A 26,040-nucleotide genomic window follows, 5' to 3' on the forward strand; every position below is an offset into this window, starting at 1 on the left:
CACTCATGTAAACAAAGAAGGATACTTTATTAGGGCTGGTAAAAAGGAACGGTGCAATTGCCCTAGCCACAATGACATAGACAGTTACATTAAAATTATAATATAATCCATAGGAAGTAGTTCAATAAAGGGCTACAAAGGTAATTTGTTCTATCTTGCTTCTCAGTGCTGTCACATGAGATGCCCTTTCTATTCCATTCCTGTAGTAGAATCCCGTCAAATATTGGTTCCTAGGTTCTATCATCCTGAGTTTGGTCCCATTACAAATAGACTCAACAGATTCCTTCCAAATAGACCTGGTGTGGTACATGTTCAGTGTTAGGGTATGTCCACACTACAGCGCTATTTTGAATTAACTTATTTCGAATTAGTTAATTCAAAATAAGCTAATTCGAAATAATGCATCTAGACCCAAAAACTAATTTGAAATAGCGTTTTGCTATTTTGAAATAGAGTGTCCACATTGATTGGACGCTGGGTCACATTTAAGGGCAGCTGAAACCGGTTCCGGCAGGGCATCAGGTCAGTAGTTGCTTTGTGTGGCTGCTGTCTGAGGCTATCTGAGGCTCATGCTTAAAGGGACCCCCATGGACAGCCGGTTCTCAGCTTTCCCGTTTGCTTGCCAACCTCGCCGAGGGACAGCAAAGTATTTTCCTCTGCGCCTGCTTTGGTCGCTTTCCTTTGGGACACCATTGCAGTCGGCACCATGAAGTCAGAGCACTCTGGTGCTCTGGACACTCTGGTGCTCGTGCTGTACGTGTTGCTGCAAGCCTGGCAGCAATTACTGGAGGCTGCCTGGCATCTTGTGCTGCAGGCCAGTTCCCTGACCTTCCCCCTGCCCCCCTGAGGAGCGGCTCCTGGATGCCAGCGTGCCCTGCCGCAACTGGCGTCTGGACACCAGCAGAGACTGGTGGGAACGCATCATCCTGGAGTGCTGGGGAGACCAACAGTGGACCTAGAACTTCAGGATGAAGAAGGACACCTTCCTGGAGCTCTGCGAGTGGTTCACCCCTTCTCTGCAGTGACAGAACACATGCATGAGGCCCACCATTCCTCTCCACAAGTGGGTAGCCATCACCCTCTGGAAGCTCTCCACGCCAGATAGCTACCGATCCATCGGGAACCAGTTCGGCATGGGGAGATCCACCGTTGGAGTGGTGCTCATGCAGGTACAGCACTCACCGGCCACTGGGCCAGGACAGGGGACTGCAAGGAGGACGTGGGCTGCCCCAGGGAAAACAGGGGGGAGGTGGTGTAAGTGCCCTCTCCAGGAGGGGTCGGTCCATCCCGGCTGTGCTACACACCACCCACGGTGGCCAGGATTGCAGCGGGGGTGGTTCCTGGGAGTGGAGTGCGGGGCAATGGCGGGAAACGAACACTCTCAGCCACCCGAGCACCCCAGTGACCCTCGGTTTTATGTGTCTCTGCAAGTGGTGAAGGCCATCAACAGGGTGCTACTCCATAAAGTCATCTGCCTCACTGACCTGGATGAGGTCATCCAGGGGTTGGGCACCCTCAGCTTCCCCAACTGCGGGGGGAGGGGGACAATCAACGGGATGCACATCCCCATCCATGCCCCGGAACACCAGGCCTCCATCTTCATCAACAAGAAGGGGTACTTCTTGGTGATCCTTCAGGTTGTGTGTGACCACTGGGGCTAGTTCACAGACATCAATGTGGGCTGGTCTGGCAAGGCACACGACGCGTGGGTGTACTGCAACTCCTCCGTGTGCCAGAGGCTGCACTCCGGGACTTTCTTCCCTGACCGCCACATCAGGGTCAGGAACGTGGACATGCCAGTGGGCCTGGTGGGGGATGCAGCCTACCCCCTACAGCCCTGGCTGATGAAGCCTTACCTGGGGCACCTCAGTCTCTCCTGACAGGCCTTCAGTGCCAGGTTCAGCAGGGCCCGCATCATGGTTGAGGGGGCTTTTGGCCGACTGAAAGCACAGTTTAGGTGCATCCTCACCCGCCTCGACCTCTCCAAGCACAATATTCTGTACATGGTGGCAGCGTTCTGTGTGCTCCACAATTTGTGTGAGAGGAAGGGGGAGGCTTTCCTGCCAGCCTGGATGGCAGAGATTGACTGCATGGCTGGCCAGTACGCACAGCCCTGCATGGCTGCCAGCCAGGAGGCCCTTGGGGGGAGGGGAAGCTGGCCGCATCCAGGAAGCCCTGCAAGAGAGCTTCCAGGCAGACGAGGACTGAAGTCCCCCTGGCGTGCCCCACTGGACCCTTGTGCCTTACATTCCACCCCACCTCCTTCCCTTTTCCCCTCCCTAACCCCCCTTCCTGATCTACAATAAAAACACCTATGTTGCCACAAAACAATGTCTTTATTTCACATAACTGGGGTGGGGGGAGGGTAAGAATGAGGGCGGAAGGGGGGGGGGAACCTGGGAGAAGGGAGCTGGAATGGGGAGGCAAGGGGAGGAAGGGGAAGCTCAGGATTGGGGGTCTTGTTGGCTCTCCTGTCTTGCAGCACTGCGCGTGCGGGGGTGTCGGGGGGGAATGGGTGTGGAGGTTTCGGGCAGGAGGGATCGGGGGTGCGGAAGAAGTGGGAGGGGGACCAGGGGTGGGAAGAGGAGTGATAGCTGGGGTGGCCGCAGGGGCTGGAGCAGCAGGAGGCAGCATTCTGTCCGCCAAGGCCTGCAGGTGCTCACAGAGGGCACGGCCCTGCTCCCGGAGCTCCCTCAGGCTCTTCCGCCACAGCTGCAGGTCCTCTTGCCCTCACTGCTCCTGGCTGTGGACCTGCCGTCCCTGCAATCCTCTTGGTCGCTGGTGCGCCTGCTGGCCTGGGTGTAGGTGGAGGGTCCAGGTGGGGTAGTGCATCCTGCACTCGCAGATGCTGTGGCTGTGGTAAAACAAGAGAAGTGCCCAGTTATCCTTGGGGACACAGTGGGTGAAGCCCAGCCCTCCTCTGCAAGACGAGGACGGCAGGTCTCCGCACCATCAAGTCCTGCTATCCCTGGGAGTGTGAGCTGGCCCAGGACTGCACTCCAGCCCCTGTGCTGCCTACAGTGTGGTGGTGGGGGAGAGGAGATGTGCCCTGCCTCTGTGTAGAGGGGGTGTCTGGAAGGAGGGCAGTGTGCAGTGTCTCTCCCCGGGGTAAGGTCCCTGGGCTCCCCCTTTCCCCCCACCCTGCATAAGAGGACCGTGATGTCACTCACATGTGGAGGCCTCCCCGGCCTCAGATGAGGCTGCTGACGGGCTCTCAGGGATGGGTCGGGGTTCCTGGATGCAGGTCAGGCTCCGTGCAGGCTCCTGGCTGCCATTGTCCTCCTCCTCCTCTTCGCCTGTATCAGGGGCAGGGCCCTCTGCCCTGTGGTCAACGATGACCAGGGGGGTATGGACCGTCTGACCCCCCAGGATGTGGTCCAGGGCCTCAAAGGAGGGCAGGCCTCCAGGTCAGCCTCTGGTTGGGAGGCCCTGGAGTAGGCCTGATGCCACTGTTTAATTTTGCTGCGCACCTGCTTTGGGGTCCGCATGTGGCCTCTGGTGGCCAGGCTGGAAGCCATGCGGCTGTAGACGGCTGCATTCCTGTGCCTAGTGCAGGGATCGTGGGCATTGGAGGCCTCCCACCAAATTTCAATGAGGCCCACGATCTCCGCACTTGTCCAGGAAGGCGCCCACCTTTTGCAGCCCCTGGCAGGCTCTGCCAGCCTGGTCCTGGGGAGCGGTGGAGGGCTGTTTGGCAGCAGGTGGCTGGCTCATCCTGTGCCAGGTTCTCCATCTGCTGGCTGGTTGCTGGCAAGGTGGCAACAGTCACAGGCACTGTGGCCAGAGTCTGCCCCTTTAAGGACTCCAGGGCTGGGAGGGGGAGCAGACAAGTTTTCCTAGTTGTGCCCAGAGTGGCCACCAGGGTGAACTGGGAAGGGCTGGAGGCCAGCTAATTCGAAATAAGTGTCTACACAGCACTTATTTCACATTAGCTATTTCGAACTTGTCATTATTCCTCGTAGAATGAGTTTTACCTAATTTGAAATAAACGCTCTGCTATTTCGAATTAATTTCGAAATAGCAGTTTGTATGTTTAGATAGCTATTACAGTTAATTTGAAATAAGGGCTCTTATTTCAAATTAACTCTGTAGTGTAGATATACCCTTAGAAAGCCTTATGCTTTCAGACAGCTTTCACTGACATTCCTTCTTCAGCTAGCTATCAAGCTTTGGTTTCAGCCTACTGCCCAAATTGACACTCCCCCCCCCATTTCCATTTCTATCCCTGGGCTTCATCCTTCCTTCTCCCATGAATTTCACTTCATTTTCCTCAATAATACATTTTATTGGCTACCTGCTGGAAGAGGAAAAGAAGTGAATTAGAAAAGTGGTGCTCTGATCGACCCTCAAGTGCAGGACTGAAGGACAGAAAAACAATGAAAAAATATGAATATGAAAAAGTGAGTGAAGCTTTGTTCTTATGGTTCACACTGCAAAGGGATAAGGGCATGCCTATCACAGGCCCGATTCTTGCCTTCAAAAACTCTAGCTTCCCGGGCTGAAGCTTCAGCTCCTGGGTATAAACGAAGTAAAGAAAGAGTGATGATTCTAGCTTGTAGTAATGCTACTGGTAACCACAAACTAAAACTCACATTTATTGTAAAGGCAAAAAACCCACAATCTCTCAAAAACATAGCACCTACTGCTCTACCAGTTTCGTACAAGAATCAGAGGAATGAATGGATGGATTCAGCAATTTTCTGAGGCTGGTTTTTCAATGAATTTCTTCCTTCAGTAGAACATTTTTTGAATTTGCTAAACCTACCAAGGAAAGCAATCCTTGTCATTAATAATGTGCCATCTCATCCTCATGAGGATGAACTGATCAGTGGGGACATTAGAGTGATTTTTCTTCCTCCTAACATCACCTCGTTATGTCAGCCTATGGATCAGAGTGTGCTTGAAGCGTTAAAGAAAAAATATTGTTGTAAGCTCTTAACTATTGTCATTGAAGCGATAGACGATGGAAATGGCATGATAGATAAGCTAAGGACAGTGAACATAAAAGATGTTATTTATTGGATCGCACAATCATGGGAAGAGATTGAACCGCAAACTCTGGCAAGATCATGGAGAAAGTTACTTTCGGAAGACGAAAACATACAAGAAATGGTGCAAGAAAATTGTGATAACCTGCTATCTTTGTTACAACAAATACCAGGCTGTGAGAAGGTGAATGATGATGACATACAGGAACGGATGGAGAAAGACGAGCAACAAGAACTGACTGATTGCGACATAATAACTCTGGTGAATTGGGATAACAATGACAATGAAGATGATGAAGATGAAGATACAAATGACAATGACAAAATGGAGAGAATTAGTCATAGCAAAAGGGTCAAGGCTCTCGAGGTGGCACAGGCTTACATTGAACAACAAGGGGAGGCAACTGCTAGTGATGTTATGTTATTGAGACGCTGGCACAACCTCACTACAAGAAAGAGAAACAAAACTGGGAAACAAACTTCAATCACTAATGTTTTTAAACAATAACTTTAGCGTTTTGCCATACTGCATACTAAATGTTCTGTACTCTATTATGTTACTTATTCTGCAGATTAATAAGTAATAAAACTGATTTCATACCAGTTTCCGTTTTATCTGAAATTTTCGGTAATCCGACAACCCCTCATTTAGGTTGGAAAATTTTCCGTTTAGGTCGGAAAATTGGGACTCTACTGTTCTTGCTAATATGGACCAGAGGCACATCAGACTATTCAGTATTCAGCCTGACTGGTGTTGTAAATGCAGCACTAGGAAAATGTGGGGTTAGGGCTTTAACTCGTGTGACACTTTTGATTTCAATGGAATTATGCCAGTTTACTTGAGGTTCTGGTTTCTACAGCTGATTCTCTTGTTAGGGATTTTAGCTGAGAGTTAGAAAAATTACTGTTAAAATTGTGCCTAGTGTAAATCTTTTGAAACTAGTTTGACATAGCTGTAGAGAAATTTCTTTGTACCTACACAGCATCATTCCATCAAGTGTGCTAATTTTATCTACTGTGCCTAGATATGTTCCTCAGACATATTCCTAGAGGACACTGAAAACTGGCCCAATATATTTACTAATAATGTCTCTGTCACTGCAAAGACTTGTTAGGAGTCAGATTTGAACAATTGCTATCAGATAAAAAGTATTGACTGATTTCTTTAGACAATTATTTTACAATTTAGCAAGCCATGAAACGTAGAAAACATAGGTTAACTAACTGTCTCTCAAGATTTTCAATTTTGTTTTGCCTGGATGTAGTTTCAGAGAAGTCAGTTTGCTTTGTAGTCGAGGTCATAGTGTGCAGAATAAAATGTCAAGACACCCTTGTTCATCTCATTCAGTGCCTAAGCATGTTGAGTGCAAAGACAGAAAGACACCTTGAAATAATACTAAAATATTAAGATATAAATGCTGAATGTTACATTAGTTATTGTTTATTTATAACCAAGCCACGAGAGAGGGGGAGGGCTATTGGAATTCAGTGCTTCAATCCAAAAGCTTAATAAAGCAATCTACAAATAGTATCTAATATACATGTGAGGGTTTGTGTCTGTCTGTCTGTTTGTTTGTGCAAGAACTCTTCCGAAACAGTGAGAGCTAGGACCATCAATTTGGATTACAATTTCATCTTATCATGACTTAAAGCAAGGTAAGGGTTTGACTGTGCTAGTACAATGGGATTGCTTCTCATAAAACCATGCAGGAAAGAAGACAGAATCACCAGACAGGAGAAAGCCAATAGTGAGGGAGGGGTGCATCCCTCCATATGGGACGGCCCCAATCCCAAGCCTCCCACCCTGAAGGCACTCTTTAGGGAGTGCAAAAGGGCTGAAGCTCTTCCTCCACCCCTAATTTGTGTGGGAACGTTGCTGGTTGTTTCCCTTCATCAGGGAGTGAAGGGAAAGTGCACAGTTTACTACATTCCTCACACCAGTTGAGAAGTATAGAGGGGCAGATAAACCTGGACCTGCCCCAGCCAGGGGACATGCACCCTTCCTCCCGCTGTGCCCATAGGAACTGCAGCAGCCATAGAGAGATGCTTTTTAACTGTCCCCAAGTTGCTGCTGTAGTGAGAAAGGGCAGTCTATAGACTGAAATCATCCCTAGACCCACTACAGAGCAATGATTCAAATGAAGCATGTACATTTTCATTTTATTTAAAAAACCAAAGCAAAAATTAATTGACTTAGGGGCATGAGCAATGCTGGGTAACTCTTCTACTAAAATATACATGGTAAATATACATGATAAATCCCCCTTTTCCTCCAGCCCCCATATAAGTAAGGCCCTGTAGAATGAAATCATGATGTGTTAACTAAAACTGGAATAAATAAGGTAAACAATCTATTTAAGTAATTGACTTGACTTATGAGTCTTGATCTTTAATTACATGTGCAGAGCACACAGGACCGTTTAGAATACACAAGCAGATATTAATTAAAACAGTACATCACTAGCTAGTGATTGAGGTTATTAAATGAACAATTGTGATCATTACATTGTGTGGTTAGAAAAGTATTGCTCTCCATGGCTCCATTTATATATTCCCAAAGCAATGGAATTTCATAGTCTAGATAGAACTACATAAAAATATAAACCAGTGAGTTTTGAAAAAGTATGTACAAAGGAAACACAAAAATATTAATAATTTATATGGATATTGATATATCTCTATCTGTTTTGGTTATTGCAATAAAGTGACTATTTACGTAGGAAGAAACAGTTCCTGTCACTTATGAACTGTGTCATATACATCACTAGAAAATTTACTTTAAGCTTACTTAAAAACTCAAGCAATGCAATGGTGATGAAATCAGTAGGATTCTATGGAAATTAAATGAGTTTCTAAAGAATTTAATCTATAAATCCAAAATAGTTGTATAGAGGACACATTCTTTCCAAACTAACTTTAAACAATTATATTTCTATTACAGAATTCTGTAGGTTGACTTTTTCAAGAAAGGCTATAGTGGCAGATAATTTATCTACTAGGAAAAGGTTAACAGTGGACTGATATTGGTCATCTCTAGAAAACTGGTATGAATCCTTAATAGTTATGAATCTGTCAATTTAATAATTATAGACCAGACCATTCCTGCACATATTAAGCACATGCCGAGAAATACATTATTATAATACTAGCCAATTATCCCGTCATAAGACGGGATTTTCAGGTCTCTCCTCCACGTCAGTCTTCTCTCCTGAGCCTCCGAACTCTCGCTCCGTCTCTCTCTCTCTCCTCCTCCTCCTACTGCCTCCCCCCACCTCTCTTTCAGCTCTCCTCCACCTCCTGCCTCTCTCTCTGTCTCTCTCTCTCTCTTTCTCTTCTCCTCCCCCTCCTGCCTTTCACTTGGGGAACCGTAGAGCCCAAATAGCCGTTTGGGCTCCACAAACCTGTGCTGCATGGGGGGTGCAGAGCCCAAACAGTCGCTTGCGCTGCTTGCTTCCATGCGGCAGCCTGGCTGAGCGGCGCAGAAGTCAGCCAAATGCCACGGCGGGAGGTGAAGGGGGTGGCGGTGACATTCACAGCCAATTCACGCACGTCACCGCCCCGCTGCCCTTCACCTCCCACCATGGCACTCGGCTGACTTCTGCGCCGCTCAGCCAGGCCGCCGCAGGGGAGCAAGCAGTGCAAGCGGCCGTTTGGGCCCCGCACTGCCCATGCAGCACGGACCGCCCAGAGGGAACAGCCAGCATTTCAACATTACAGACTCACAGACACTGGGTTACTATATATATGATTCCCCTTGGAAACTGTTTCCAGAGGGGTACCTCAACCTCTTTTATCACAAGAGAGCTTAAAAAAAAAGAGAAAACAAACTGCAATATCTGTCAGCTGACCTCTCAGTCATAGGCATGCTTACACAGACCTCACCAAAAGGTAAAACTCAGATAGCTAGGAGGTGTAGGCAGGAAGTCAGCAGAGACAATGGGGGAAGGTGTTGAGGTTTGAAATGAAAGAAACCCTGCTTGCTTTTTCTTCTTTGCATGAGTTTTAAGCCAGGAGTTGGGGGATAAGATGAATTGAACCAGGCAGAATTACCATGCCTACAAAGAATACTGGGTATGGAAATGGACTGGACCTTGAAACGAGGATCTGTGAGTAGATAGGGAATGTCCATTGAGATGTACTCAGGTTATTTTTGTTTTATTTTGTTGTTTGGTTAAACTTCTCTGTGCTAATTCCACGTGACCCCCTTTCCCACAACACTTTGTATTTTAAGCTGTATCTCAGGTATGATATTTTCTCTCTGTTTATAAATTGTTCTTTTCTTAGTTGCTTTAAAACATCTAGCAACCAAGTATGCTTTATCAAGGTATCTTTCTGTTTTGTTAATAAAATAACCTTTTTTAAGGTGATGATTTGATTCTTGTGTCCTGGAAGGTCATAGGAGGTCTGTGTATGCATGCCTAAGACTGAAAGGTCAGCTATCAGAGACTGAAGTTTGTTTTCTCTTTTTTTTCTAGCTGTCTTGTGGTAAAAGAGCATGGGGGAGGGTTGTACCTCTCAAAGAAGCTCCCAAGTATTTTCTTCCTGGGTTCAAGAAGAAAAGGGTTTTTTCTCGCTTGGGTGGCAGCAGCAACCTCCCAAGGCCAGGCAATCTGTGATTTTGGGTAGCTTTTAAGCAGAAGCCTAGAGAGGCAAAGTATTTTTAAGGCCTTTTGTGGGCCTCCGCCCTCTGCACATGGGCTTTGTCTAGACTGTACCCCTTTTCTGGAAAAGGGATGCAGATTAGTCACAGTGCAATTGCAAATGAAGCGGGGATTTAAATCTTCCCCGCTTCATTTGCATAAACATGGCTTCCACTTTTTCCGGCTGGGGGCTTTGCCAGAGAAAAGCACCAGTCTAGATGAGGATCTTTCAGAAAATAAAGCCTTTTCCAAAAAATCCCTTATTCCTGATTTTAAGAGGAATAAGGGTATGTCTACACTGCAAAGTTAGTTCGAACTAACTTTAATAGGCACTACACTAGCGCTCCACTAGTTCAAATTTGAATCGTACTAGCGGAGCGCTTAGTTCGAACTAGGTAAACCTCATTTTACGAGGATTAAGCCTAGTTCGAACTAGCTAGTTCGAATTAAGGGGTGTGTAGCCCCTTAATTCGAACTAGTGGGAGGCTAGCCCTCCCCAGATTTCCCTGGTGGCCACTCTGGCCAACACCAGGGAAACTGTATGCCCCCCTCCCGGCCCCGGACCCCTTAAAGGGGCACGGGCTGGCTATGGTACCCGTGCCAGGTGCAAGCCTGCCAGCACCCAGCCAGAAGACCCTGCACCTGGCACGGCACAGAGCCACCCACCCGATGTCCCCCAGCCCACCCCCTCTTCCCGGGACCAGGCTGGCGGCTCCCGGGAGCTTGCCCTGGACCGCAAGAGGCGGGCACCTTCCTGGGCTAGTGCGGACATCGTGGACCTTGTCCACGATCTCCGCACTAGGCATAGGAAAGTGGCCGTCTAGGGCAGGAGAGCTGCCAGCCTGGCCACCCAGGAGCAGGTGTGCATGAAAATCAAGGGGGTCCACTGAGACCCCCGACCCTGAGCCCTGAGCTTACAATGGCCGTCCTGGGTCAGACCAAAGGTCCATCTAGCCCAGTAGCCTGTCTGCTGACAGCGGCCAACCCTAGGGACCCTGGAGGGGATGGACCGAAGACAGTGACCAAGCCATTTGTCTCGTGCCATCCCTCTCCAGCCTTCCACAAACTTTGGGCAGAGACACCACTCCTACCCCCTGGCTAAGACCACTCCATGGACCCAACCTCCATGACTTGATCTCACTTCCCTTTAAACTCTGTTCTAGTTGTAGCCTTCACAGCCTCCTGCAGCAAGGAGTTCCGCAGGTTAACTATTTGCTTTGTGAAGAAGAACAACTTTCTCTTACTAGTTTCAAGCCTGCTACCCATTCCTTTCCTTTGGTGTCCTCTAGTCCTTCTTTATCGGAACTCAGGAAGAACTTTTCTGAATGCACCGTCTCCACCCAACCCCTGTTTTAGAGACCTCTATCCTGTCCCCCCTCCGTCTCCTCTTTTCTAAGCTGAACAGTCCCAGTCTCTGTAGCCTCTCTTCATATGGGACCTGTTCCCAACCTCTGATCATGTTAGTTGCCCTCCCCTCTCCCAGCCTTTCTCTTCCCCTCTCCCACCTCCTTTTCCCAGTCTCCCCCAGTTTTGTTCAATAAAGACAGAGTCAATGTTGGAAGAAACGTTATCTTTATTTTGTACATCAATAAGAAGGGGGGCTAGGGAAGGGTAAGTGGAAGGAGGTGAGGGAGGAATGGGGTACGAGCCCCCGATGGGGAGGACTGGGCTGGCTCTGTGGGCTTCTGGGGGTGGAAGCTCTCCTGCAGCCCCCCGATTGCCCCCTCTCCCCAGATGGCAGCCTGCGGCAAGTGCAGCCGGTCTGATGGCCGAGTGGTGTGATGTGCCCAGTGTGGGTACTCCGGGCACTCCAAGCCAGAACTTCTTTGCAAGTGGGGCACCCCTTAGAACTGTCTGTCCGGGATGGGGGTCGGGACCCTTTAAGCGCAGCCTGCGGCTAGCCTGAGACAGCATCTCCATGCTCTAAGTCCTCCTTTTATGCCCTGCCAGCACTGCTTCCGGCCATCCTTAAGCCCTGTTCAGAATCCACTCAATGTGGACTTGCTAGTTCAAATTAGCAAAACGCTAATTCGAACTAGTTTTTAGATCTAGACGCGTTAGTTCGAATTAGCTTAGTTCGAATTAACTAATTCGAACTAAGTTAGTTCGAACTAACTTTGTAGTGTAGACGTACCCTATGGGATCTTTCAGAAAAGGCTTTATTTTCTGAAAGATCCCCGTCTAGACTGGCGCTTTTCTCCGGCAAAGCCCTGAGCCAGAAAAAAGCAGGAGCCATGTTTATGCAAATGAAGCGGGGAAGATTTAAATCCCTGCTTCATTTGCAATTGCGCTGTGGCTAATCTGCATCCCTTTTCTGGAAAAGGGGTGCAGTCCAGACACAGCCTTGGTGTGCCAGATTGGGGAAAAACCTTGATATTGTGAGACAGTCACTGGCACAAAGATCTTAACATTTATGTACCTATATTCCTGACGACATTTTAGATAATCAGAAATTTATATTTTTTTAAAAATTCAATGTATTATCTCCTTTTTTCTTTAGGTTTAATTTTGCATTTCTCTCTGCTTGAACAATGAAACCTAGGATGTCAGGTTCAATTTTCATTATTCTGTTTCATACTCTCAGAGCTATATAGCTTTAAACATAATGATGTTTTAATATTGAAGAACAAATAGTTTTCATGTATGTATTTATTTTATAAAGAACACTTTAATGGATCTTAGGTTGTATAAAACTTAATTTTAAACTGAAATTTTAAATTTAGCTTGAAATTTAAAATGCGTGTCTTGGACCAAATTTAAGATTTCATGTAATATAGTTGAAATAAGTTAGCCAGTTAACTGTACTTACAGACAAATGTCTATATCATAAAACTACAACTACATAAAACTACAACTGACCCCAACTTTTAATCCTTGTTAGCCCCTGATTTTAAAAGCTTACAGTTTCTATTTCTGTAATTAGAGTTGGTTAATCTGCACAAATTAAAACAACATAGTTCTCCTTGTTTAGCCAGCATTTTATAAACATGGGATAGAATATTTGTATTGTATTTGTAGTAAGAAGAAAAGATGGTGATGGGCAGGCCACATCCTGTGTAAGGACTGTGAGGAATGTATCATGAGACAAGCATTAGAATGGAATCCAAAGGGAAAGAGGAACAGGGGACGTCCCAAACAAACATGGTGATGAAACTTCCTGGACAAAGTAAAAACAGCTGGCTTAACATGGGATCAAATCAAAACTATTGCTAAGGATCACAGGAGATGGAGGACTGTGGAGACCCTATGTTCCATTAGGAGCCCAAGGGACTAATAGATATAGATGGATTTGTATTACCATAGCACATAAAAGTCCTGTCACAATTGTGCTAGATGCTATGTAAAAACAAAACAAAAAGATGATCTGTGCCTCTGAAAATCTCTTGCATTTGCTTCCTGCAGTGCAAGTGTCACATGATACATTTTTCAGTGTGAGGCTCATCACCTGAAGTATGGTGAGAAAAATTCTACTTTTCATTAAAAGCTTCCCTTTGAATGTTATTTTGCAGCTGATGCATGATAAGAAGTGTTTTTCATCATGCAATGTTCCACTTGGCTATGCTGACTTCGCACTGTTATTTTTAAAGCAATTGTGAACCAGATCAGAAAAATACTATTTAATAATCTGGAATTGGACCTCATACATAAGGTACTTTTACGAAATTTCATCTGTCATTGAATTTTATGGACTTACAGGACAATCAAAGAAGTACAAACACGTTTGCTTTTGTTTTTGTCAAGTGGCGGGGTGGGGGGTGAAGGGCTAAACCCTGTCTACTGGAATGCTGCTTGCTCTTTTTTGCCATCCTCTCACTATCATAGAGTGAGAGGAACGTACACAGCTTGCATCACTTAGGGTATGTTTACACTACCCCGCTAGTTCGAACTAGTGGGGTAATGTAGGCATACCGCACTTGCAAATGAAGCCTGGGATTTGAATTTCCCGGCTTCATTTGCATAAGCGGGGAGCCGCCATTTTTAAAACCCCGCTGGTTCGAACCCCGTGCAGCGCAGCATGAACTAGGCTTCCTAATTCGAACTACAGTTACTCCTCGTGAAATGAGGAGTAACGGTAGTTCGAACTAGGAAGCCTAGTTCGAACTACCTAGTTCGTGCCCCGGGTAGCAGCGCTGCTCGGGGTTCGAACCAGCGGGGTTTTAAAAATGGCGGCTCCCCGCTTATGCAAATGAAGCCCGGGAAATTCAAATCCCGGACTTCATTTGCAAGTGCAGTATGCCTACATTACCCTTCTAGTTCGAACTAGGAGGGTAGTGTAGACATACCCTTACTCCTCTGCCCTCTCCCTCACCAGCCAGAAGTGAGAGGAATGCCGTCAAACCGTGTACTTTTCTCTCGTTCTCTGGTAGTAAGGGAAGGGGAAGAAGAGCAAATAGTGTCCCAAGGGGCTTTAGTTATCCCTAAATGGAGCCAATAATTCTTGTCACTAAATGACAGATGTGCAACTTGAAACCTCGTGAGAATGGTAGCAGTGCACTGAAGACTTCTGAGGACAAAGATACATAGAAATAAGATGAAATAAACATGGTCTATACATGTCACATTAAGAATAAACACTGAAGGGTAGCTTATGTGCCAACACTTACTGGGTCCTGGTGAGTAATGATGGACTCTTCTGGTTTAAAAATGTTATCATTATGACTTCCTGCAAAACATCTCTGGGCATTGTCTTATCACATATTGAGATTTAGAATCATATTAATTAAGAAGATGGGCAGACCAAGCCTTTTTAAACAGAGGCTGCAGACAGAAAACTGACTATGTGAAAAGAAACAAATAACAAAAGTAAAATTATAATTATCCCTACTTCTTCCCTCTCTTCAAATGATGCCCAATCTCTGCACTGACCTGTTTTCTCATCACTGTTACCACTGCAGAATCAGCAAAGCTATGGAAAATGAAATGAAGTCCAATTCTGCTTCAAGTGCCATCAGCCAAATTGTCAACTAATAGTCTAATTACAGAATCTTCATTACTAGTGATATTGTAGGAGTCATAAAGAAATCATCTTCAGCTGCAGAACTTGACTCTGTTAAGAGAGAGGCTTTTGCTTTTCCCCATTTTGGAAAGGGACATCTGCCAAATTTAGATACTGGACCTTATTCCACATGAAACTCAGCACATTTTTATCTATAGGATTTTGGTTTAGAAACCTATTTCTATTCTCTAGAAATACCATAATCTATTTCAAAGCTGATTCCAGGTTGAGTTTTCAGTGGCCTAAGAGAACATGAGAGAGGATCAGCTTTCATTTTATAGGATCACTCTGATAGCTATATCATGAAATGCATTGACATCATTTAGTAACTATGAAATCCTATTAAACACCCCTTTTTGAGTATCAGAGCCTCTCTGCAAATTATTGGGGTGGTAGCTCATTAATAGAATAAATATAGCTAAAACATTTTAAAATATGAATGTAAATCTGACTCTCTGAGCATGCAAACAAGACATAAAACACCAGGAAATGAAAAGAACGCTAAGCAGCAACGTCTTTGTACTAGCAAATATCAATTCACAAATGTTAAATATTGTGAATCAGATCAGAGGCAACCCTATGAGAGCCAACTATCTGTTTTTCAGTAACTAAAATACATACAAATTTTAGGGTGATGATTAAATTATTTACATCATATAAGGCATCATATAATTTTAAGTTTTTCTACTGTGTTGACATTAGCTATTACAGAGGAATTTTCTTAATTAGTATAAGGAACTTTGAAATTTCTGGATGAAAGTGCTATATAAAATGTAAAATATTATTACTGGAATATGACATATGGTATGTGAAAAGAACCCTTCTCCTAGAATACCAAATTTTGTAAAATATTATAGCAAAATAGATGGAAATGGACTTAAAGAAATTTTGTTTCACACATTAATAAAAGGCAAGTTGCTTCTATCAGTTTTTATTATATACCCTTCGGCTACATCTACCCTGGCATGATTTTCCGGAAATGCTTTTAACGGAAAAGTTTTCTGTTAAAAGCATTTTCGGAAAAGTGCCTCTAGATTGGCAGGACACTTTTCCGGAAAAGCACTTTTTCCAGAAAAGCGTCCATGGCCAATCTAGATGCGCTTTTCCGCAAAAAAGCCCCAATCGCCATTTTCGCGATCGGGGCTTTTTTGCGGAAAACAGTACTGTGCTGTTTACACTGGCCCTTTTGTGCAAAAGTCTTTCGGAAAAAGATTTTTGCCCAAACGGGAGCAGCATAGTATTTCCGGAAAATCACTGATGATCTTACATGAGATCGTCAGTGCTTTTCCGGAAATTCAAGCGGCCAGTGTAGACAGCTGGCAAGTTTTTCTGCAAAAGCAGCTGCTTTTCTGGAAAAAGTGGCCAGTATAGACACAGCCTTCCAGTGTGCCTCACAGAAATGAGTACTATGCTGTTCCATTCCTGTTCAGTCCCCAGAAAAGCTCTCTCATTTCTTGACACTTCTGCTTCTGAACTATTGAGACTTTAGGAAAATTCTAGAAAAGGCAAATGAAGTAAACAATAGTGGTGTTCAGCTGGCTTTATAGACTGACACATAGAAACACCTAGAAACAAAAGGACTGTAACAACAGGAGTGGAGAATTGCTAGCTCCAAGTCAGAAAGCACATCTCTGGCTTAAGAATAATTTTACCTGAAATAAGAACAAGGATGAGAAATTATCATTTGTAACATATTCTCTTAGGGTATGTCTGCACTACAGTGTTATTTCAAAATAAGCCATTCGGGAATAAAAACTCTGAAATAGATTCTTTTGAAATTGTGCATCTACACTAGTGTTCCCTCTAAGATTTCCCTTCCATGAGTGTAGTGGGTTTTGTCTTGTGCACCAACAATGATGTCAACTGCACTTGCTTGGCAGGAATCAGGGCAGGAGGTGGGAGGCATGGGCGGGGGGGGGGGGAGGGGAGGCTCAGGCCAGAGGGTGCAGGATTCAGGGCAGGGGGAGCTCAGGATGGAGATCTGAAAAGTTGGGGAGGTAGCAGTACTTGCTGGGGATGGTTGGAGCTGGGTTGCCTATTCCTTTAATTTTATTCGCACCTGGCCCAAGTGTGTCTGTGCCCTCTCTGGACCAGGTTGCCGGCCATCTGGCCATAGACACCCATATTTCACCATCTGACATGGAAATCCTGGATGCTGGAGCACTCTCTACAGATCTCAATGAGATCCAGGATCTCTGCATCAGTCCATGAGGGTGACCTCCTCTTTTGGCCCCGGGCAAGGTGTTGGGAGGTGGCTGCCTGCTCTCTTGCAGCTGAGGGGGGCTCAGAGGTAGTATGGGAGTCTGCCATGGCACCAGCGATAGCTGACAAGGCTCTGCTGTGTGGCATGTTGTGAGCAGGTCCTGCTGTGTGTCACAAGCCCTTTCCCCTTTGGCTGTAGCTTTAAGTCTGCAGAGGTAGGGGAACTATAGAGTCTTGATGACTGTGGACTGAGAGGCTACTTTACTTGTGGGAAAGCTTTGGAGGCCACTTATGTCAAAATAACTTCGGCTGCACTGTCTACACAGCTCCTATTTCAAAATAACTATTTCAGGAATAACAAGTCTGTTATTTTTCAATTATTTTGAAATAACGCTGCTGTGTAAACATGTCCTTAGGCTGTGTCTAGACTGGCATGATTTTGTGCAAATAGTTTTAACGGAAAAGTTTTTCCTTTAAAAGTATTTGCAAAAGAGAGCATCTATACTGGTATGTGTCTTTGTGCAAAATATGTGCTTTTGCGCAAAAGCATCCATGCCAGTGTAGATGCTCTCTTGCGCAAGAAAACTCCGATGGCCATTTTAGCCATTGGGCTTTCTTGCGCAAGAAATCAACTTTGCTGTCTACACTGGCCCTCTTGCGCAAGAATACTTGCGCAAGAGGGCTTATCCCTGAGCAGGAGTGTCGGAGTATTTGCGTAAGAACCACTGATTTTGTATAGTACAAAGTCAGTGTTCTTGCACAAATACTCGCAGCCAGTTTAGACTGGCGGCAAGATTTTGTGCAAAAGCACTTGCTTTTGCGCAAAATCTTGCCAGGCTAAACGCAGCCTTAGTGTATTAGATTTACCTGGTGTATTTTGTTTTATTCTGCATAGTAACTTCCTTTAACCTGTCTGTTGTTACTTGTAACCTCTTAATCCTATTTTTTGTACTTAATAAAATCACTTTTGTTTATTAATAAACCCAGTGTAAATAATTGTTACATGGGGGCATATTTAACAGCTGTGCATATTTAACTTTCATTGATAAAGGGGGAAAACAAATTATGAATTTGTCTGTGTAAATATTATTCAGAGCAAGATGGATTTATCTGGGGTTCTGCTCTCATTGGGGTGTCCATCTAGTTGCTGTGTCAAACCCCTTTGACTGAGCCTTCCCAGAGCAGAGATGATCTCAATGTCTGTGTTGTGCACTGTGGGCTGTGACCCCAACTTTGTGCCATCACTGGGGGGAGACCAGAAGTTCTGGCTCAGCAAGACAGCATGACAGGGCACTCCAGAAGGCAAGTATTTTCTCCATATCAAATGATTGTCTCAAGGGGATTTCTGTGATCTAACTCATCACAATCCCCATTCCACCCCTATATCCTGGGACCTACAGTATGCCCTAGAGATAACTGGAAGCATCAGAAGAGATACCTCTGCTAAGTTAGAAATGCCCTTAACTATAATGATATAGACATAATAATCAAGAATGGTTTATTAGGAACAGAAGTAACATGTATATCCGATCTGACAAATTGATTTTAGCTCAAATTCTAGAATATATTTTTATTTGGTATTTTGTAGTGCTCTTTAGCTTCCTCATCCCCTGAACTGATTTGAGCTGGGACTGGCACAGAGTCTAACCAGGGCTGGCCTGAGCCATTTTGGCGCCCTGGGCCCGGGTGCGTGGTGTCGCCCCAGGGCGCACGGCGCATGCGCGGGCCAGCCACGGCCACTGGTGCACAGCCCGGGGCCCGCCCCTGGGGCGCATAGCGCATGCGCTGCCCATCCCGGCCTGGCTGCTGCTGCTGGCACACACGCCGGGCTGTGCAGGGCCCCGCAGCCATGAGGGGAAGGGCGCTGCTTGACGGCGCCACGGGGCTGGCGTTGCGGGAACCGGGCACACGGTGCTTGATGGCATCTGCAAGGGACGCCACGCGCCCCTTACAGCTGCCATCAGGCACCCCCCATTGGTTGGCGCCCGGCTCGCCCAGGCCTCAGTCCGGCCCTGAGTCTAACACTGAACTTCATTCTGGCATCATTATAGGAATTCCATGGTTACCAGAATGTTACTAATAGCGTAAATAAAGATGTCAGATTTTCAATATATACTGTACTTAACACATGTTTATGTCTTAATACCATATGCTACTGCAGCTCTCAGTGTTATCATGCAATTGCTAAAAAGAGAAACAAAAGAACTAATCAATTGAAAAATTGGCTGAGGAATATTTGTTTATGACTACATCAGAGTTAGATGTGGGATTGAGTTCAAGACTAAACTACTTTGTATTTAAAGCAGGCAAAATTTTACAACATGTTACTAATAAGATTTCAGCCCCAAGTCTCATGACATCAGCCATTCTTACAAACGATTCTACTGTCTTGAATTGCTTAAGCTGGTCAAAATAAAAATCACCACTGTACTCTGAAACTTGGAAATGAAGGATTTATTTTTAAAATCTAGATTGGTCTTTTTCTCAACTTAACGGTTTCCAGACTTTCACAAATAACCTCAATATGTTGTCTGGACAGTGTAGGACTGTCAATTGTGCCTGAAAGCAATGAGCATCTGTGACAAGCATTGCATTATCTGTAGAAAGGAAAGAGACTTAAGCCTCCTTTGCTGGTGTCATTTTAAAACTACATCCAGAAATTATGGTTATGTGTGTTCACCTGTGTTCACCTGAAAATCTGAGTCAAAGTTGCCAATTAATGACTAATGATAATGCTACTAATAACATATTAAATTCTGAAGTATCAGAGTTAGGAAACAAAAATTAAATTCAGTAATAAGAACTTTTGGCTTAAAGAGGCGTGAACTGGGCCTTTAGGATTGAGCCCCGTATTGCAACAGTATTATTCTGCAGGTTGAGTGAAACATACCTTAATTTGTAATACATGACAACAGACATTTACAATACAATGAAATAGACAGTCAAAAAATAGGAGACACTGCCAAAAATACTGGCCATATACAAGGTCAGTAAGAACCTGAATAATTTGGTCAAGGGGTTAAATGCAAATGGGAGGGCTACCGCTGCATATTATTGTTTGATGGAGAAGTGTTGAGGGACACAGGTAATAGAACCACCACACAAGCAGACAGATGTCCACACTGCAGTTAAAACCTGTGACTGGACCATGTCAGTTGACTTGGACTTGAGTTAAGGGGCTGTTTAACTCCAGTGTAAATCTCCAGGCTTGGACTGCAGACCAAGCTATGGAACCCTCCAACCTCAAAGATTCCTAGAGCCCAGGGTGCTGCCCAAGCACAGATGTCTACATTGAAGTTTAAGATCCCTGCCTTAGTTTGAGCCCTGTGAACCCAAGTCAGCTGGCCCAGGCCAGCTGCCAGTTTTTAACTGAAGGGTAGACATCTCCAGAGGGCAAGGACAGCCACAAAAATATTTGTAATGTGACCCTGAGAATTAGCTGGGAGCATGATCTTTGAGTGGCAAATGGGGTTGGAACCATAAGCAAAGACGCTGCCCCTCTCCCTTTTATTCCTATTTTGTTCAGGGAAACTGGACTTTGTATATTATTTGTAAATAAACAGCATTACAAATCACTGGCTCCAACATCAGTTTTTCCTTCTGACACAAACACTTATAGGACTCAAATACTGGTTAGCACTAAGAACAGTAATTCTCAGTGTGTGTGCGGTGGGTCAAAAAGGGTAATACATGCCACTTTAAGATATCACTATATCTGTGATATAAATAACACATCTGTTTAACTTGAAAACATGGAAGAAATGTTTGCATAATTGCTATTTTTTTAAATTGTTTTAATTCCTAAAATTAATTTTTTCTATTTTTTCAAAATAGAAAAAAAAGGTTCTGTTTTCTATCTAGCTTTGGTGCAGTCTTCTTAGGGACACTTCCTAAAATTATGGAATGTTCTTACATTTTGAGACGTGATAATGTCTTTGCAACATTATCTAGTCAAAATAAAGAAACACCTATAACGAATTAGCAGCAGTCTGATAAACTAGCTATGATAAGGCTACAGTCATAGAACACAATGAAGCCAAACCAAAATTACTTTGAAAACTTGACTTAAACTGTTGGGACATACCAGATCACTATTTTCTTATATTTTATATATTAAATATTGATTCTGCTTTTATATTTTTCATATTTCTCCTGTTAGACTTTACTCATTCGTTGCACAATTGCTTTTAGGATTAGCATGTACTGTGCTGCTCACTACAGATGTTTCAGCTACTGTTATTTGAATAGGTATTCAGAACTTACAAAATCTTTAATTGAGTAAATATCTGATTTTTTAATTTGGGATTTGATCCTGCAAAGTGCTGATCCCATTACTTTCTGGGCCTCTAACAGCGTTCTGAGGCTATGTCTACACTGCAGAAAGTGACTCTTCCAAAATTTGACCCTATGTAGACGAGTCAAATTTTGGCAAAATCTCCTTTTTCAGAACATCCCTTATTCCTCACCGAGAGGAATACAGGGATGCCAAAAGAACACGTCCACTTTTTCAGAACAGTTTCTGAAACTGTTCTGAAAAAGTGGATGCGTTCCTTGGACGTGGCAGAGCTTTTCTGAGATACCAGAGGTATCTCTGCAGTCTAGACATAGACTGAGTCTGAGCTAAAGCTCACTGAAATTTAGGATTGTTTCCATTGACTTCAGTGAACATTAGATGAGGCCCTTGATGAGGAGCTGTTTGCCTCTTCCTAAATTTGACCATATGGTGCAATACTCCAAGCTAAGTAAAATTCAATAAGTAAGCCAATGAGAATGGCATGTTAACTTTCCTTTTGAGATGTATTCCTTTAGGCTGTTTGCTATATAAGACATTGAACATTAATAGCATGCCATCAAGGAGAAAAGCTAGCTGTCAAGGAGAAGATGCTTAAACTTAATCAGATGTGTCTGAATTATTTAATACAGGCCTGAGGAGAAATTGGTGGAAAACATCTTCATGACACTGTGTGAATTTTTTTCACCAGTACATTTTGTTAAATGTAATGCACCCATAATTTCAGAATGCCAGAAGTGCAAATTATTCAGAGCAAAATATTTTTTTAAAATATCAAAGAATTTGATATTCACTGCATTTGGGGAAAATTCATCCCTGTGTGGAGAGGGTCCCCTCTGATATCAATAAAGAGAATCTGACAGAGTTTAAGTGGGATTTAAGGAGATATGGGCCTCACACTGGCTCTCTCCATGGGGAATAATGTCACACAAATATGAATACTCTAGAAGCTATTGAGGAAGTAGGATAGGCCCTGGACACCAAAATTCTCATATTCTATTGTACTAAGAACTGTGTAGGGAATGCCCAAAGACTGGATAAAACCATTTCTAAAAATTGTTTAATTTGACTTTGCTAAATCACTGAAGTAGGGAAATATCACTGCCTATACTTCCCAGAGGGGTTGCCAACCTTTCCGGTTTCACTGGGAGTCTTCAGGTTCTATCTCCTGTAGGCTACTGAAGCCAATCCAGGAAAGTGCACATCTATAAAAGTCTGATTTTGTAGCAGAGCTCAGGCAGGTTCTCTGCCTGCCCTGGGTCCATACCACTCTCAGAAGTGGATGGCATGTACCTGTGGCTTTTACACTAGAGTGGCTTTTATAGTAGAGTCCTAGTCTATGGTCAAGGACACTTACACTGAATGGACACTTGGGCCTGGTCTGTAAATGAAATTTAGTCACCTATGGTCAACTTTCTAAATGATACATCCATACCACTGTAGGCTGACCTTCTGATGATGGTGATCAATTATGTATACATGTTAATTACACAAATTTGTATGTTTAGTTGATAATATTGAATGATATTTCTAGGCTGTTTGTGAAAAACAACATGGAGTCTGAATACTAGGTGACCTGCACCTCAGAGTGGTAAACAAGAGCCGACACAGACTGGAATTTCCCGCCTTTTCTTGTTTACCTCAGAACTGGTCCCCACTGAGGGGTCACGTAGTAAAAATCACCTCAGAGGTTTCCCACCCTGCAGGTTTATAAGTCCGGATGCAGCCCATGGGCGGGTGCTGTCCATCTGAGTGGTAGTGTTTGCATGGGTTGTCAGCTCTCTCTCTTGAGACCACCAAGGGATCTGATCCAGCTGAAAGCCAGTCAGAGAAATAGAAGAGGCACCCCATCCACTGTCTCCATCTACACAAGTGTCATCTGCCTGCCATCCTCTTCAAGGTTCCTGTACCACCAGCAAGGGACTCTCCAGTGTTCCTCCCTGAGGGCTCTCAATCAGCCCAAGGGTTGCAGGTCCTGGGCAACACACCTCTGGCTCAGCCACTCCAGTCCAGAAGAGTAAAGTAACCATTTGTATTTGGGGTAGAACTTACTAATTATTTTCACACAGTCCAGTTGGGACATTAAGGGTTTTAATGTTCACTTCCACTGTTTTGTTAAAAGTTATTAGTTTGTGTTGGGTTTCTCCCCTGCTTTTCCCTTAATATTGTATAAAATCCCTAATACAGTTTCTTTTTGCTTTCACCTTTACTTGGAGTCTATTTTCCTTTATCAGCCTATTTCTGACCCTGAGGGAAGGAACAGATCTGTTTTCTTTTGACTGGGGTTGCACTATCAGGCCATATTTGAGTGTTATCCAGGCCCCAGGGGTAACACTACCAAACCTGTTGCATCACCCGTAGAGGCTGCTGAAGTCAAGGGGCCACTTTTCACAAGGATTAATGCTATTCCTAACCTTGCATGCTCAAAGTTACACTAGGAACTTTGCTGGAAATTTGATGCTATTGGCCTCCAGGAGGCCTCCCGTATCACCCCACTCTGGCCAGCACTTCCTCCTCTACTGTTTTCCCATTGGGCTCAAAAAGCTGCAGGAACAATAGAAATTGCATATCTCCTAGAACTGGAAGGGACCTCAAAAGGTCATCAAGTCCAGTCCCCTGCCTTCACAGCAGGACCAAGTACCATCCCTGATGAATTTTTGCCCCAAATCCCTAAATGGCCTCCACAAGGATTGAACTCACAACTCTGGGTTTAGCAGGCCAATAGAGTCTATGGGTTAAATTTAGAGGAAGAAGCAACAGGGGTGATGCTGTAGTTAGCATCTTGTATAGACCACTGGATCAGGAGAATGAGGTAGCCGAATCTTTCTTTGGACAACTGAGCGAAGCTTCCAGATTGCAGGCCCTGGTTCTCATGGGGGACTTTAATCACCCTGAAATCTGTTGGGAGACCAATACAGCAGTACACAGACAATCCAGGAAGATTTTGGAGAAAGTTGGGGATAACTTCTTGGTACAAGTGCTGAAAGAACTGACCAGGCACCATGCACAGCATAACCTACTGCTCACAAACAGGAAGGAACTAGTAGAGGAAGTAGAGGTGGATGACAAACTGGGAAGCATGAGATGGTAGATTTCAGGATCCTGACCAAAGAAGACAGGAGAGTAGCAAAATACACATACTGGACTTCAGAAGAGCAGACTTTGACTCCCTCAGAGAATGGATGGGCAGGATCCCCTGGGATGCTTACATAAAAGGGAAAGGAGTCCAGGAGAGCTGGCAGTATTTTAAAGAAGCCTTATTAAAGGCACAGGTAGAAACCATCCCAATGCACATCAAAAAAAGCAAATATGGTAGGCGACTAGATTGGTTTACCGGGGATATCCTTGGTGAGCTTAAACACAAAAAGAAAGCTTACAAGAAGTGGAAACTTGGACAGATGAATAGGGAGTAGTATAAATATATTGCTCAAGAATGCAGGGGAGTTATCAGGAAGGCGAAAGCGCAACTGGAATTGCAGCTACAAAAGGGATGTGAAGGATGACAAGAAAGGTTTCTACAGGCATGTTAGCAATAAGAGGGTGATCAGAGACGGTGTGGGGCCCTTACTGGATGAGGGAGGTAACCTAGTGACAGATGATGTGAGAAAAGCTGAAGTAATTGTAAGCAGGGTCAGGGTAAACTCTATTCTGACATCTAGTGGCAAACTGTGGCAAGTGGTGCAAAGAGACTTCAGGGGCTGAGCCCAATTTGCATAGACACACCCACCCTGTCTAGTATGTGCCACAGCAGCCCAAATCGTCACTTTGGCCACTGTGGGAGCCCCAGTCTCTCTGTTATTGAGGCAGAGGGGATAAAAGTGTTGTTACCCTGATTATGTGAATCAAGGACAATGGAATGGTGGAACTGTTTATGACAGAGGGATTCGCCATAAACTAAGTAGCACTCTCTAGACAAGGGGCATGGGTTCCAAACCCAGTCAAATTGAGAGAGGTTGGGGACAGGTCTTGGTACCTGGTGGTGGGGCCCTGTCTGAGGGCCTAAACAACACTGATTGCACTCCCTCCTCTCTCCACTGTGGAATATCAGAGTTAATTTAGATTCCATTAGGAGTCTAGTTTTGAGCTGTGGAGCTAACTTTGCTGTGGGCCAGCGCTAAGGCTCCTCTGTTATGAGCTGAAATCACTGTGTGCTGTGGACGAGAGCTGAAATCACTGTTGCTGAGCTGTGGACAAGAGCTGAAATCACTGTTGCTGAGGGGAGCCTGGCAAGAGCTGAAATCACTGTTGCTGAGGGGAGCCTGGCGCTGTGCTGCTAGCAAAGCAGTTTGCAAGGGGCAACCAGCAAGCACAGGTGGACAGTAGATGCAGCTGGCGGTGGCCTGTGGCTGGTAGGAGCGGCAGCTGGTGGAGCAGCGGCAGGAGCAACCAGCTGGCAGCCCGGAGCGTGGACTGAGGCGGTTGGTGGATTTGCGGAGCCGGACAGTGGAGGCGGCTTACCTGACGACAAGTGGAGTGTGGCGGAGTGACTCTCGTTGACGGTGGCGGCACGGAGAGGCGGAGCCACCGCCGGGCCACGTAAGGTGCATCGATCCCCACCCCTCCAGGTTGGAATGGTGAAACCCCCCACCCCTCCAGGTTGGAATGGTGAAACCCTGCCGGGTGGACTTTTGAACCCTGGGATGGCACTGACCCAGGGCTGAGACTCTTGGGGTGTTGGACTTTTGGGACGTTGGGGAGATTTGTGGCTGGGGGGAGGGCCGTTGCTCATTGGGTTACCTCATGTTATTAAAGGTTTGCTACTCTACTGAGGCTCTGTGCTTGCGAGAGGGGAAGAATTGCCTCTTTTGAGGCACCCAGAGGTGTATGTAAGATTTCCCAGGTCACTGGGTGGGGGCTCGAGCCGGTGTTGTATTACCTCGTTGGGAGGAGACCCCTAGACACTGAACCCGGCCCTTGCTGCTG

Source organism: Pelodiscus sinensis, chromosome 13 (assembly GCF_052426305.1).
Source record: "Pelodiscus sinensis isolate ZL-2025 chromosome 13, ASM5242630v1, whole genome shotgun sequence".
Taxonomy (NCBI): Eukaryota; Metazoa; Chordata; order Testudines; family Trionychidae; genus Pelodiscus; species Pelodiscus sinensis.